The 16,364-nt window shown below is 43.4% G+C and overlaps 2 pseudogenes; both read left to right on the forward strand.

Annotated features, from left to right (window-relative positions):
* The window catches only part of LOC148729125 (uncharacterized), a 52,762-nt pseudogene that overhangs the window by 34,341 nt on the left and 2,057 nt on the right, over window positions 1-16,364 (forward strand).
* Window positions 14,789-16,095, forward strand: LOC148729129 (uncharacterized; annotated as a pseudogene).

The raw sequence follows: 16,364 nt of genomic DNA on the forward strand, positions 1-16,364 counted from the left end.
CCCTTGAGAGCCTCATAGACCTCGAGGGGGGTGAGGAGGCCCTCACAACTATCAGCCCGATCTCGCGGAAGGACAGAAGACAGATTACCCAAAAGAGAAGATTGGATCAAAGTGTCAGTAGGAGAAGCCGTATATAAGTCGGAATAGAAAGAGCCGAGAGTGGCACACAAAGCAACAGAAGAAGAAACAATAGAGCCACCGGGCTCTCTCAGCGCAGAGATGCGGCGGTCGGCAGACCGCTTCTTTTCCAGGCGGAAGAAATAGGCCGAGGAGGACTCACCCTCCTCAACCCACTTAACTCTTGATCGCACTTGAGCACCCTTGGCAACGTAGGTGTCCATAGCTGCCAGATCCGCCAGCGCAGATCGGTAAGGGCCCGCGCAGGAGGTCATGCCAGCATCCAGCTTGGCCCGAAGATGATCGATCAAGCGAACGAGGGCAGCCCTCGATGCAGATGTTTGAGATGACTTTTTGCGACAGTACCTGATGGTAAGGCCTTTTATCCGTCCTTTCCCGCGGTCCCACCATTTGGCGAGAGAGGGGAAGCCAGGAAGGGTACGACGCCACGAAATCCACTCTTCCCTAACGAGCTGGCAATATTCCGGGTCATCTAACATGGATATGTTCAGTTTCCAGTAGCCTGGCCCAGGTGGGACGACGTCGGGAACAGAGACAGACAGCACTACGGCACTGTGGTCCGAAAAGGGGCAGCAGTACATAGCGCAAGAGGACACCGATGGGAGCCAGGCAAAGGGCACCCCAAACAGATCAATGCGCGACGCCAAACTGCCATCCCACCTGGTCCAGGTGAAACCCGAGGAGGAGGGATGGAGGTAACGCCACACATCCATAACACAACATGCCTCGAAAAGCTGGGCCAGCGAAGAGGAACTGTCTCTGTATGAACTTGCAGGTTCAGAACCACGCCGGTCAAGGGCTCGGTCAAAGAAGGCGTTGAAATCCCCAGTAAGCACAGTAGGGACAGATGGATCGACTTTTGAATGGAGGTCATCAAGGAATTTATTCCGCGCAGGGTTGCAGTTAGGGGCATAGACGCAGACCACACGGAAGACTTTGCCAAAGGGAGAGAATTCACATTGCAGATAACGACCATCGGCAGACCAGGAGTTTAGAAGAGAATAACACAACCACACGAGTGAACAGAACCAGGAGCCAACACAGACGAAAAGCCGGACGATGAAAACCACAAAGAACACTCAGCCAGAGTGACACAATGAGTTTCTTGCAGGCAGACAACATCGACCTTCACGGGGAGGGAACGCAACCACTGCAGAAAGCCAAACCTTTTAGACTGGTCCCGCAGACCATTACAGTTTAAGGTAAGGATGGAAAGAGCCATCACTGCGCACAAAAGGGAAGCCATCATGCTTAGGTCTTCTTCTTACCGCCCGAGGACCTCTTGCCAGCCTTACCCAATGCTGCTGCAGATGGTTTTGCAAGCTTCTTACGCCGGGACAAAGCCGACGTAGCCGGAGGTTCTGGATCCGGGTCTTGGGGGGTTGACTCAGAACCAGCGTCCGATGCAGGCCTCTTACGAGTAGCCATGGCCGGAGCTGTATCCATTTCGGAAAGCTCGTCGGCCAGGGCCAAAGAGCTAACATTATTCTTACTGGTACCTTTACCACTAGTAGAGCCTTTTTTGGCATTCTTATCCTCTTTACTATTTACTTTAGCAGGGACCACACTTGCAGTTTCCCCTTTACTAGATAAATTATCAGTAGCGCTACCGTGATTAACGTTAACTACACTAATTGAATTAGGGGCACTGTCAGTACCACCATTTACTTCATTACTAGACACTAGTTCACTATCATTATTTTCAGTTGACCCAGAAGGGGTCTTACCCGAGGCGTCTGCCCCTCTAGTTTGCTCATCATTCGGAGCCTCACTATTTCCTTTACAATTACTGACATTACTCTCTGATCCAGTCCGAGGAGAAAGATCAGTATTAGCGCTGGCATTGGTTAGATACTCAGCGAACTCAACCTCTTGTGGGGCACTATCAGCAAGTTGTCTAACAAAACTATTAGCTGCAACAGACAGCATTTGGACTGCCTGGGTAGCATAAGCCTCATCCTCAAAGAGAGGAGCACCCGACACCGAGGCCTGGGTACTAGCCGCTATCCCATCGGCCACAGGGTCACCACTGGCCGGGGGGACGACAGGAATCTGTGCCTGTACCAGTTGGCCGCTGGAGTCCAAAACAAGGGTGCCCAATTCCATGCCTGACACCTGGGAGGCCGCTTCACCCACCAAGGGTTCGGCTTCACTATCACCATCGACAGCGTCTTCGCACTCGATATCACCAGCCGCCTCAGCAGCATCGCCCTCATCAATGTCACCCCCATCATCGCCAGCCTCTTCCTCCCCACCAGCGCTACCAACCGGGGCCCCAGGGGCCACCGGGGGGGCCTGGGGAAGGATCCATGCAGATGTACACTCCCTAGCAAAATGCCCCGCCTTGTGGCAGCGGCGGCACTTACCCTTATCAGGGCACTGTTTTGCCGCGTGTCCAACTTGTCTACAAATATCGCATCTCAAAGGCTGGTCACGGTACCACACCTTGCAGCGAATACCCCCGATGGAAATGAAACGAGGGATTTCCTTTTTGACAACCATTTTGACAAGACGGCAGCCAGTAGAGACTGACGGCTTGCCAGGCCACATTTGATGGCGGACAGACTTGATCTCACCATAGCTTGAAACCGCGTTCTTAACTGATTCCACTGGGCCCTCATAAGGAAACCAGTGGACGACGACCATACTAACCTGAGGGGGTGGTGGGGGGGGGAGAAATGACCTCACATTCGACCCCATTAAGAACCACCGACCCACATTCCTGATAGTGGAACATAGCTAACGCACCCTTTTCATCATCAAAAGTCACCCTGGCAATAAAACCGGGGCACTGCTGGATAGACACAACTTTAGCAACATGCCCAGTTTTCTCTTGGAAGTGGGCATCTATATAATTAATTATTTGTGTGGAACTTGTCCCATTAGGGAACAAATTACAACGTATGTCAATGGTTCTTTGGAAACCAACCATAATTAAGATTTTTTAGTGCCCAGAACTCAACAAGAAACGTGAGTTCGGCCCCACGCAACACAGCCCAAAACTGGATGGGCGACCGAAAAAAAATTTTTTTTTTTCGCCGAAAACACACCGGAAAAATCGGAAAACGCCGAACACCCGGAAACCACGGTCGAAAAAGGCCGAAGAAAGGACCGAAAAAACCCTCCGAAATCGGCACGAAGCCGGAAATCGGCAGGGTTGCCGAAGAAGTCCGAAAAACGCCGAAAGATATAAAAAGGCGAAAGAGGACTAAAATCGACCAAAAGACAAATACTCACAAGAGTCCGTGCCCCAAGAGTGATCCTGCGCAGAATCCTAGAGTGAATACTGTGGAGGTGAAGGAGTAAATCCTGGGCCTCATCAGAGCAGTTTTTTTTTTTTATGTTTAAGGTGGACGGCCGGGCCCCGATGAAGGGAGGTGCAATCCCGCCGACCTACATGTCTAATCCCAACCCATTGGCTTACGTGCAATGCCTTAGGGAAGGGGACCACCAGAAACGAGGGCCACCAGACGCCAAACTCGCTGGGGAATCGAACCCCACCTCACTTAAAAATTAACACACTCACACCCAAAAATTAAACACACCCGCTCATTACTTAACTAATTATTTTCTTTTGTTTTTCTTTTTATGACCTTAATTAATTACTTTGGGAACTTTTTGTTGAAAAATCCTATAGCAGTCTTAAAGTCCTCATCTTTCAAACCAATAAAGCTGGGATCTGAAGTCCAACGGCAAAAACGTTTTCGCTGATCAGGTGGTTTACGATAATCAACCGCAATCTCCCACAGGATTGCACGGTGGTCTGCAGAACAGGCTGCCAATTCCGGAACTTCAAGGAAAACATCAGGGCCACTATTGCGGATATCGCTCATGGGTGAAACCGCAGCACTTTTAGACGGGGCCTGTTGAGTCCTCTTAACTGAAACGGGAGCAGAGGAAGCAGGGCGTTTCCGGGAAACAGTGGTCCAAGGACCACTTTCACCAGCCATGTCAGAGTCAGCAGGGTTAGCAAAGCCCTCGGTTGCTGGTATAATAACCTCATTTCCAGTCGCCTCACAAGAGGCGAACCGGTCTTCGCTTGCATCTGAGTCTGGAGATGAACCAACTTCATCTTCAGAGTCTTCAATAACAGTGTCGGGGGTCTCTTCTTCGGCGGGAGTGATCTCCGCTGGAGGAACAGCCACGGGATCAGCTACAGGCTCGATAGCCGCAGAGGCCATTGCTGGATTGGGACAATTCCGGGCCAGATGACCTTCTTTAGCACACTTGAAACATTTACCCTTGACAGGGCATTCAGAGGAACGGTGGCCAACTTTGTGACACAAGTCACACCGTAGGGGCTGACCCCTATACCAAACCTTACATCTAGCCCCACGTACGGAGATAAACCTTGGAATCTCCTTCTTCACCACCATTGAAACTATCCTAGACCCTGTGGATACCGACGGTCTATCAGGCCAGACTTGATGCCTCACACTCTTAATGGGGCCATAGGCTGACAGGGCAGAGGTGATGGCTTCATTTGGACCCTCAAAAGGGAACCACGAAACCACAACGGTTGACATCTGGGGAGGGGGGGGGGGGGGCGGGGGCTGAGCCACCCTACACTCCACCCCATCCAGTACCACTACACCTAACTCCTCAAAATGAGCCTTAGCAGGCTCACCACCAGCAACAAAAGTGACTCTGGCCACACGACCAGGACACGCTTGAACTGCCGCAACACCATATTGAGACTCAGTCTCAAAAAACCCGAGGATCAAGGGCATGACGTCCGGGAAAGACAACCCCTCAGGGAGCCCCCGACAGTCAATGTCGATTGACCTCTTAAAAGCAACAACCCTTGTGAGACCAAGGTAAGTTCGGCTCCACCCAAGAAATCCCAAAAAGGGATGGGTGACCGACCCGAATAAAAGAAAAAAACCACTGCCAAGGAGGAAGAAAGTTGCAAGTTTTCCCTCCCGGCAGGTACTCACTTATCCGACAAAAATCCTCAGAAACCACAAAAACAAACCAAAACAAACTCCCAACCACTAGGGAAAGGAGCGAACACTTACCAACAAGCAAAAGTCGAGTCAGTGCAGTTTTTTTTATGTTTAAGGTGGACGGCCGGGCCCCGATGAAGGGAGGTGCAATCCCGCCGACCTACATGTCTAATCCCAACCCATTGGCTTACGTGCAATGCCTTAGGGAAGGGGACCACCAAAAACGAGGGTCACCAGACGCCAAACTCGCTGGGGAATCGAACCCCACCTCACTTAAAAATTAACACACACACACCCAGAAATTAAACACACCCGCTCAAAACTTAACTAATTTTTCTTTTAGTTTTTCTTATTAAGCCTAAGTTAATTTTATATTTTATTTTGGTTCTTTAGATTTTTTAAGTGACCGGTAAAGCCTAAAGGCAGTAGAAACTTCACGCTGTTCAAAAACATATCTCGGATCAGAGTACCAAACGGAAATATCTTTACCAGCAGGAGCAGGCAGGTGATGTAACACCGCAATCTCGGCCAAAAAAACGCGTTCCTCAGATGGAGAAGAGCGAAGCAGCGGGTCCTTTAAGAAAGCAGCGGAAAGTTCTGAAGGAGTAACAGCAATAGGCTTGGCTGCAGCAGCAGAATCAGTGGGTGGGGCCTGTTGGGTCCTCTTAACAGTGTTATTAGCAGAAGTGGGAGCTGGGGAGGCTGAACGCTTCCGAGAAGCAGAGCTCGTCTCTCCGACATCCATATCAGAAACAGGGTTAGCAAAACCCTGTGTTGCCGGTACACAATCATTTAGTGGTTCTTCACCCTCGTTTAAAGAGGTGAAGCGATCTTCACTCGCCTCAGTTGAGAGCGAGCAGGCTTCATCAGCACTGTCAGCAGGCGGCTCTTCAGGCATAGAGGATGGCTCGACATCGTCTGTGACGGTGGCCTTACAATCTCTAGCAAAATGACCTTGCTGTGAACACCTAAAACACTTGCCCTTGGAAGGGCAACTCGCAGCCTTATGGCCTATTTTACGGCACACAGTGCACTGCAGGGGTTGCCCCCTGTACCAAACCCTACAACGTATACCTCTAATACCAATGAAGGGTGGAATAACTTTCTGAACCACCATCTGAATAATTCTAGACCCAGTAAAGACCGAGGGTCTACCTGACCAAGACTGATGACGGACAGACTTGACGATGCCAAAAGCAGACAACGCAGTACGTATCGCTTCATTGGAGCCCTCAAAAGGGAACCAAGACAAAACCACAGTGGTAAGTTGAGGTGGGGGAGGAGGAGGTGTAACCACCCTACACTCCACCTCGCCTAACTTAACCACACCCAATTCTTCAAAAAAAAAGCTTGGCCACATCAGCTGCAAAAGTAACCCTGGCAACGCGACCAGGGCACGCCTGCACTGCCTCCACAACATGATCAGACTCACGATCAAAATACTCGAGGAGTAACTTTACTGCCTCAGGAAAAAGCATCCCCTCGGGGAGCCCCTTGCAGTCCACATCGATTGTCCTACTAAAGGAAACAATCATCCTGAAGTTCGGCCCCAACCCAATGAACAAGCAAAGGGATGGGTGACCAAACCAAAAGCGAAAAAGGAAAAAACCTGACCGAGAGGAAAAGATCACAAGTTTTCCCTCCGGGCAGGTACTCACTTAACTGATACTAGACCTCACCAAAACCAAGCACACCACAAACCAAACTCCCAACCACTAGGGAAAGGAGCGAACACTTACCAACAAGCAGAAGTCGAGTCAGTGCAGTGCTAATGCTAGGATGGGGGAGAACCGAGACGGTCACCCCAAACGACCCAACCTTTGTGGTATCTTCTAAGCCATGCCAGAGTGCTCAAACTAGTTGCACCTGATGAGAGAGGAGTTTTAACCCTTTCGAAACAGATCTGTAGTGCGAAGTTTTAGTGCGAAGTTTTAATTTTTATTTTCCTATATAACTTTTTTACAAAGCTCCATGATTGTAGAGCACTCTCCGATTCAAGAATAAGGTTTTTTCCCATATAATTGCAGTATGTATTGCAATATGTTGTGCGTAGCTCACTAGTTTCTAGTTTGAGCACTCTGGCATGGCTTAGACGATACCACGAAGGTTGGATCGTTTGGGGTGACCATATTGGTTCTCCTCCATCCTAGCATTAGCACTGCACTGATGAGGCCCAGAAGGCCGAAACAGTACTGTCTGCAGTTAGTTATATCATTATATATATATATATAACTGCAGACAGTACGTTTTCGGCCTTCTGGGCCTCATCAGTGTAGTGCTGATTCTAGGATGGGGTTAACCCAAATAATTCCACATTTGTGATACCATTTAAGCCATGCCAGAGTGCTCAAACTAGAAACTAGTGAGCTACGCACAACTGCATGACATAACTCATCCTAGTAGAGTGCTCAATTTTGGACTTAAAAGCAAGCTTTGTAATGCCAAAGAGCTATATCTAACTGCAGACAGTTTTTAAGTTTTGAACAGCATTTATTTTCGACAAGGTCACTAATTACAAAATAAAAGTGAAGAAATCACATGGGCTTGGCCCTAACTAAATACTAGTAAGCAAAATAAAGTATTCAAAGTCCAAAAGAAGGTCCTGAGGAGATATTTTTTACATATCTAAAGGAAGTCGTAATTTAAACTAGGATAATTTTACGCTACAAGTAAAGTCTAAGTTGAATTTAAGCTAATCACAAAAAGAGTAAATAGTTAAGAACAATGATATAACTAAGGATAATCTTAATTTAACATTAATATAACAGCAAAGCTAATAGGTAATTTACAAGAATCATCTTAAATGTACCTCCTAAGATAGTTTTAAGTTAAAATTGAAGATAATTATAATGAGCCGACATTGGTGTAACCTTTAACTAAGGAAAGACATAAAGTATAATTTAGAGAAAAGAACCTAAAATAAACTAACCTACTGTGAAAAATTTAAACTATTTATTAAATTAGTTAGTAAATCAACTAGTTACGGGAAAATTTTGATAGTAGTGTTATTCAATTGACACAGTGCTGGAGCATCCCATAAATTATTAAAGTCAGATAAACAGATCAAATGAAAGTAGTCACAGAGAATTCTCCTCTCAATATCATTGAGGATATAACGGATGATACCTTCATGACTTTCATTTCCATTGCGAAAAGTAGTATGGTTATTGCAAAACTTCCAAATACCATACAAGATCGTTTTGATCAGAAAACGGGCCAGTCGTGCATTTTTGGGCTGACTAGAGCCCACTGAAAAAAGAAAACATAAATGCAAGACGAGAAGAAATTACCAAGAAGGGAGAAGATCACAGGAGAAAAATAAGACAACACTTTTTTAGCACGGGAACAATTAAGAAAACAATGATCATTTGCTTTTTTTCGAGAGCAGTAGGCACATTTATCAGAATCAATATAGCCCCAATGTTTTAGGAAATCGCGGACTTTAACGGCCCGAAGGACAATTTACCATAACACATCATTCTTATAGTTTTTGGAAAAGTCATCTCGAACCAATTTCCAAAGATTGTCAAGTTTGTAATCAATAGGGAGAAAGGGGGACCAAAAATGGTGAAGAATCTGGGAAGCAGAATTATCTCTTAGCAGGGCCTGATAGCATTTCTTAGAGGTGAAATCAAATTCTTGCCACTCTTTGCCGGATCGATAAATTCCTGAGAAGAGTGGTAAGCGCCGAAAAACATTTCTCGTAATATGGTCTGATTTTCAATAGTGTAATCAACCAGCACGCACCCATTGTCGAGAAAAGAGTAAAGCGGAAAAAGCTACCTTCTTGGATGAATACAGTCAACTCTCTCTAAGACGGACACCATCGAGACCGGCCTCAGCTGTCCGGCTTATAGAGATTTGACGTAACATGACCCCAGGAATTTGCAGATAATACCACTCTGAACCCGTGCACAGCGAATACGCGTCTGTTTAAACTTTGTTTTAAGTTACTTACTTGAACGAAACCCACAAAGTGGAACAAAAATATATTTGTAAAATTGAATCTCTTGTCGTATTACAATCAATAGTTAATGGGTTAACTAGAGTGCAAACAGTGAAAAGTACATTCTGCACTGTCTTTCGTAGCCTGTTCCAGGCTCCGAGATGTATTGGTGAAAGCCATGGCTTCGGTCGGGGCATGGACTTAGAAGAAAAGAAATCTGTGGTCGTGGATTGTTTCAGGTGCAAGAGTTGAAAATCATCAAAGCGCTGACCAAAGCTGCTTAATTTTGATACGAGGATTTAATCTTGCAGCGTTGTTGAAGCGAATTCCTTTGTCATCTCCAAGTTATTTTTTCGATGAGACAATGACTGATTTAATTTTAACTTGTACTGTATGTATTCCGCCAACAAGATAAGAGCTGTCAATTAAACGTCTGGTGTTAAAAGGAATCTCGGGTACTTGGTAACTTAAGAAGTTTTCTTCCCTACATCGTAATTTGTGGTCTCAATCAGCACCTCACAAGTGTCCGTTGAAGATTTCAAAGCGTCCATTGTCCGACTTATAGAGGTGTCCGTCTTACAGAGAGTTTGTTTATAGTAAAATGACTAAGAAACGGCCGGGACCAACACCAGCTGTCCGTCTTATAGAGGTTTCCGTTAAGAGAGAGTTCACTGTAGCTCTATCATTGATTGTATCCTAACCAGAGCTAAGTTCAAGAAACGTGCAAAAACTAATGTCCTAGCGAACACCATGTATAAGAAGCTAAGCAATCAAGTTGTCAAAATGATCGCTAACACAAAATCGGCCCATATGAGAAATGAAATCACTGAAAATATGGGCAACCCCAAAAAACTCTGGAAAGCTCTTAAACATGCAGTACCAACACATCCGATTCCATCAACACCCTCTTTCATTGAAATGGGTGGCTAAGAAATAACAGACCCACTTTCCACGGCTGATGCTTTTAATGATAATTTCACTAACATAGAGCGGGCTGTAAACTCGGCTCAGGTCACAATCAACGAACAGGTACTTGCTAACATAGAGGCTAGCATTTTACACTTTATTAATGCTCGCATAGATGTTTCCACGTAGTTTGATATCCCCCTCATGACCACTGGACAAGTTGAAGAATATACAAAGCGCATAGGAGGAAACAAAACCACAGGCCTGGATGGGATTGGAATAAAAATTCTAAAACTAGCACTACCGGCGATGTCTAATAGTTTGACTAATATCTACAATTCTAGCGTCAGTAAAACCGTTTTTCCGGATAAATTAAAAAAAGCAAGGCTAACTCCTGTCTATAAGACTCACCTCATAACAGAAACAACTATAGGCCTATCTCAATCCTGCCAGCTCTCCAAACCTCTTGAAAGATAGATTGCGTCATGCTACTTAAAATACCTGTGCGACAATAACCTTCTATACAGAAAACAGTCTGTCTATCCCCCAAATCATTCCGGCGAAACTTCCCTGTTGAACCTCACAGACAACTGGCTGAAGGCTATGGATAAAGGCAAGTTTGTTGGGTCGATATTCTTGTATCTTAGCAAAGCCTTCGACTTAGTGAGTCACGACATTCTACTATCTAAAATCGCTAAATACCACGCTAGCGAACTAACCTTGAGATGTTTCAAATCGTATTTATGCGATCGAACTCAAACATGCACTATTTCTGGATCACTATCTAACCCTCTCACGTTGCCAAAAGGCGTTCCACAACGACCAATTTCGGGTCCCGTCCTCTTTTCACTTTACATCAACGACTTACCTCTTTGCCTACCAACTTCTGACGCCGAAATATATGCTGATGATACAACGCTATGGAGCTCCGATCACTCCATTGATCATATCCAACAGAATTTGCAAGTCAGCCTAAACAATGCTAGCAATTGGTTTAAGTTAAACAAAATGGTACGTAACACAAAGAAGACGAAACCCCTACTCATAGCTACACGACAAAAATTGAAATACGCTAACAACCCAACCTTAGGATCTTTACTTAAATGGCAAGCGCATAGGAGAAGCCAAGGATGAAAAAATCTCAGGCGTCAAGATCGACAAACACCTTAGCTAGCACAACCACATCGAATATTTAATTGGGAAGCTGAATCGAACTCTAGAATTAATCTGCTAAAAAGAGCGAATGGCTACCTTGACCTCCACTGAAGAAAATTGTTATTTAATGCGCTTATTAAGCCTGTCTTTGAAAATTGCTGTTCGGTTTGGGGTAACACCCCTAACGATCAACTGCTGAGAATACTTAGAGTGCAGAAACGTTGTATTAGGTTAATATTAGATGCTAGTTTCCACGATAACTCGATTCAAATGTTCAAGAAACTACAGTGAATGCCAATTGATGACGTAATACGCATGAAGAAATTATGCATGATGTTCAAAATTGTGAACGGAGAGTGTCCGCATTACGCATTATTTTACAAGCTATTGAGCTTATTTAAAAAACACCCATTCTTATAATACGCGAGTTTCTTTTCATGATCATCTGGCCGTGCCGAAATGTCGCTCCAACGCAGGCCTTCGAACATTTCATGCGAGTGCCACTTATGGAACCGTCTGGACGACAAATTTAAAACTATTACAGATGAAAGCAGCTTTAAGAATCGATTAGTGTACAATTTTTCACAAAGTAATTCGGATCGTGAACATTTTACTATCTCTAGAACGTTTCGAATATATCTGCGTGCACGCTGTTCTTGATAATCCAGTTTTTATAATTTTTTTTAATACAGACCACAATGTAAATTACTGGGTTACCAGTAATTGTGTTAGCTATTAAAGCTTATTTATTTATTTATTTATCTCTTGGTTAGAGAGCTGCTCCAATATTGTAAGACTATGATGTCGGATCCCACGCAAGTGTCAATTTGTTTTCTGCACTTTATTTTTACATTCGCGATGATAACGATCTAATTTGCAGATGTCGATGAGTGTGCTGCAGGAACACAAGAATGCAGTAAACATGCTGTTTACAACAATACTGAAGGTTCCTACAACTGTTCGTGTAAATCGGGATATTCTGGAGATGGAAGGACATGCATAGGTGAACTAGACCAAAACCCTTATTATCTTGACGAACAAAGGAATAAAAATTAAAGAAAAAAACATGTCAGTCAACCCTATATTAGTCACGTGCTTAGAGGTTTTCTTTGCTAAGTCAGTTGCCTTGAATTTTACAGATATCAACTAGTTTGCCGACGGAACAGCCAACTAAAGTGCTGAAGAAACTAAAGAAAAAACATATTCAACCCTATAATGTAGTAATGTGCCTAGGAAGTTCTCCTTACTAAATCGGTTGCTTTGAGTTTACAGATATAATTGAGTGTGCCATTAGAAAATCCAACTATAGTATTGATGCTCTGTGCAACAATACCAAGGAATCGTAACGCTGCAAATGCAAACCAGGATTTACTGGAGATGAAAGGACTTGCAAAGGTAATTAAAACGCAGCTTAGTTTCAAAGTCTAATCTTAATCAATTAAATAGGGTCTGGTGACTAATGTCTACATCTCATCAACTAAATACATCAAATCGTACAATAGTCAATCCCCATAACTGGCTTGATGGCCCTATTGGTTAGAGAGCTGCTGAAAATTTTGCAAGATTACCTGTCGGATTCCTCTTTGGACTCAACTCGTTTTACACACTTTATTTTCACATCTGCAATGATGACGTTTTAAAAAAAGAAGAGTATTTTCATATCTCAATAGCCAACGTGGGTCTTTATTCGTTGTTCATACTCTGCTTTTAAATCTGCGTTAATTTCTAAAGTTAACTGCAGTGATGAGATTCTTGTTAACGAAGAGCTCTTTCAGATATGAACGAGTGTGCTTCAGGAACACAAAACTGCAGTGCTGATGCAGTGTGCAACAATACCAAGGGATCGTACAACTGTACATACAAACCAGGACACTACGAAGATGGAAATATCTGCCGTTCGGGTAATATTTTTCATGCGGTATTTGTTAGTTTCTTGAAATGCTTCTGTTTATACATCAGTTATGAGACGTTCTTTTCTGTAAACTGGTAAAAAATAAACAAACAAACCAACAAAAACAAAACAAAACAATAACAAAAAAAGAAAAATAAAAAATATGGAGAAATTCGATGAAAGCCTTGTTAGGAACTATTGAGAAAAAAAAATTAAAAAGACGCTCGACGGGTTTATAAACGCTACCCTGCGTAAATAGCGGCCTTTTGGTGTACATGTGAAACTTCAAGTGGTGTGAGAACGAACGGCGAAGCTGTGAGTGGTTTGGACGCATCTTAAATTCTCGGCTCCGTTGCTTGCAGTTTCATCGTGCGCATTAGACACCCACCGACACCACGAAAACACGAGGAACCAAGTCGCAATAGCTTTTATCTGCTTTGCATGGTGAGTATCTGGAACATTCACAAAGCTTGCTTAAGTGAAACCAATACAACTGTGGGTTACTTCTGACCCTCAATTGGAATCGCTCCATGGATAATTTCAAAGCTATCACAGATGAATGAAGTCGATAACTTTCGTACTAAAGAACTATTCTTCCCTCTAATCGGCGACCAGTCACACTTTTTAACTTGGATTTGAATGTTATATATTTCTCTTCTACATATAAACGTTCCCCTTAAAAAAATGATTTTTCATCACCCCGTTCTTTTTTCCTCCTAAAGGCTTTTTTGTTGTTGATATACCTTTTTTTTTTTCAGCTTTGGCATGTAAGGAAATGTTCGACCGCAATGTGTAAGTCAATAATTAGTTAATTTAAAGACAAAAACAAAGCCGAAGAGAACTATAGAGGGAAAACATGAAAATAATAGGACTAATAATTCGAAAATGAAGAAGGACAAGGAAAGCTCTGAATATGAGGATACTGAGAATAATAATCTTCATAATAGAATAATCTTCCACACTTGAATCTCGTTTGAGAGGAATTAAAAGTACTTTGTATCATTTACTGAATATGTAGAAGCCATGGCCTTCATCAAATTTTAGCTGTATCTCTCCCAATAAAGAAATACTTTATTCAATAGATCCAAAATGAGTGGCGAGGTCACCCTGCTCCTAGACGCAAAGCCAATTTCTGTTTTCTGTCACTAGGGAGACTTTGGATGCGGAGATGGGGGATGGACGCCAGTCATGAAGATCAATGGTAATAAGGTATGAATTTATCGGGAAAGAAAAGTATTGTGGATACAGGTCAATGCAAAGATGCGAGAAAGGGGATGGGCAAAATGGCAGCTGTTTTCCTGAAAAAGGTCAGGCTTCGCTCGCTTATCTTCACTGAATAGGAGCCTGAAACAGGCTATTACTGTTATTTCATTAATTAAAAATTAAGAAAAAATTAATTATTTGTTTTAAATTTCAGAGTACCTTCCATTACGATTCCCAAACTATTATTTAAACTATGGATTAAACTATGGATTCAGCAAAATTTCCACAATCAAATAGTTTAATCTTCAGTTGAGTAATAGTAAATTAGTTGTATTAGTGCAGTCGCAAGTAATATTCGAAGAAACAAAGAAATTCAACGGTAATAATAAAATTACAATACAACAATAAACATCAGAGAATATGAAAATTTAAAAGCACCGGGACAGGAATGACATTTTTAGTGGTTATGAAGGTTTCGCCCCATACACCCTTCTCACGCAGCGTCATCTTGGATTCCATGCCGTAACAAATCGAGGCTGAACGGACATAAACTTAAGGGGTGTGTTACACTAGTGTTACAGTAGGGATATATGACAAGTAAGCATGGCCCACGATCATTGCTCTCTTAACCTCTGTACGAACGACAAGAGAAATCAGAGTGGCAAGAATTTATATTTTCTTAACTTTCCTTCAAATTCTTTATTGAGATCGAAATGGATTGTCGCTATAAAGTGAGATGAAGGGCTAGATTTTGGGGTAAGAATCAAGCCGTGACCGGCGAGTTGTCAGACGCACGTGCTACTAACGAACGAATTTTTGCTTTCGATTGAAAACACAGACTCTACACGTTTTGTAAAATGCCTAATTTTGTCTTATCCAGAACACTAGCGTCCTTTAAGGAATTTACTCGTCGTTTACTTTTTTATTTTTCATTTTACTTTTAGCTCAAGCAGTCAAACGCACATGGCAATGTTTTGTTTGTTTTTATTAACTCGGATTTTGTACAATGTATTAAATGAGATTCTCCGGCCCTCGTTTATTCCCGTTGTAATTTGCGGTCTTAAACTAATTTCCCAGATCAAGAAAGGTTATACTCTTGTGTGCTCGGCTCACTTCAAGCCAGACGATATGTATAGGACTATAACTGGGCTTACACGCCTAAAACGTGAAGCTGTGCCAACGCAGTTTGCATGGACCAAGGAGGGTAAGGAGCGCCGACCAAACAAATTGCAAGAGTCCAAAATTATTGTCGAACAGCAAGCACAGGAGCAGCGACGTCAACTCTTTGTCGATTCAATCCAGCAAAATGTCGAGATGGAGGAAGAGGATACTGTGTCAGCAGGACTGGAAACCAACGCAAGTGCTGAGCCAATGCAAGTGACATCTGTGGACCGACCGGAAAACGAAAACAGTCAGCCTGACGAACTGAGCCCTGAGGAACAAATTGAAATATTTAAACCCAGAATCAAAGATCTAGAGCAAAAAGTCAAAGATCTTCAAGAGTCCAAGTTTGGAGGGGAAAAAAGTTCGAAGGGTCCTGATTTGCTGACATTTTACACAGGCTTTACATCGAAAGAACGATTTGATAGCTTTTACAAATGGGTTGAGCCGTATGCAAAAACCATGATAAAATGGTCCCAGACTCAACGAGGCAGAGGTAAAGAAAACTACCAGCGAATGCGCAGCAGTGGCAATTTTGCATTGTCACTCTACGAAAAGCTGTTTTTATTTTTGATCAGAATGAGATTAGGTTTGCTCGAGACAGACCTAGGAGTGAGATTCAATATTAGCAAAAGTACTGTCGGTAGAGTTATTATAACTCGGGCAAAGTTTCTGTACACAATGCTTGGCCAAGTGCCAATTTGGCCCACAAGTGCTCAGATCGAAATCAGTATGCCTCAATGCTTTAAAACTACATACCCTAAAATAAGGATAGTCCTTGACTGCACTGAAATTAAAGTCAAAAGGCCTAGCTCCAAGGTCTTAAACTCAGAAACTTATTCTACCTACAAGTCATTCACAACATTTAAATGCTTAGTTGGTACAGCTCCACATGGTGCAGTACCATTTGTAAGTTCCCTATATCAAGGAAGTATATCCGACAAAGAAATAACAAGGCGCAGTGGATTTCTGCCGCTTGTTGAAAAAGGAGACCAGGTAATGGCAGACAAGGGCTTCC

The sequence above is a fragment of the Stylophora pistillata genome, chromosome 6, assembly GCF_964205215.1.
Source record: "Stylophora pistillata chromosome 6, jaStyPist1.2, whole genome shotgun sequence".
NCBI lineage: Eukaryota > Metazoa > Cnidaria > Anthozoa > Scleractinia > Pocilloporidae > Stylophora > Stylophora pistillata.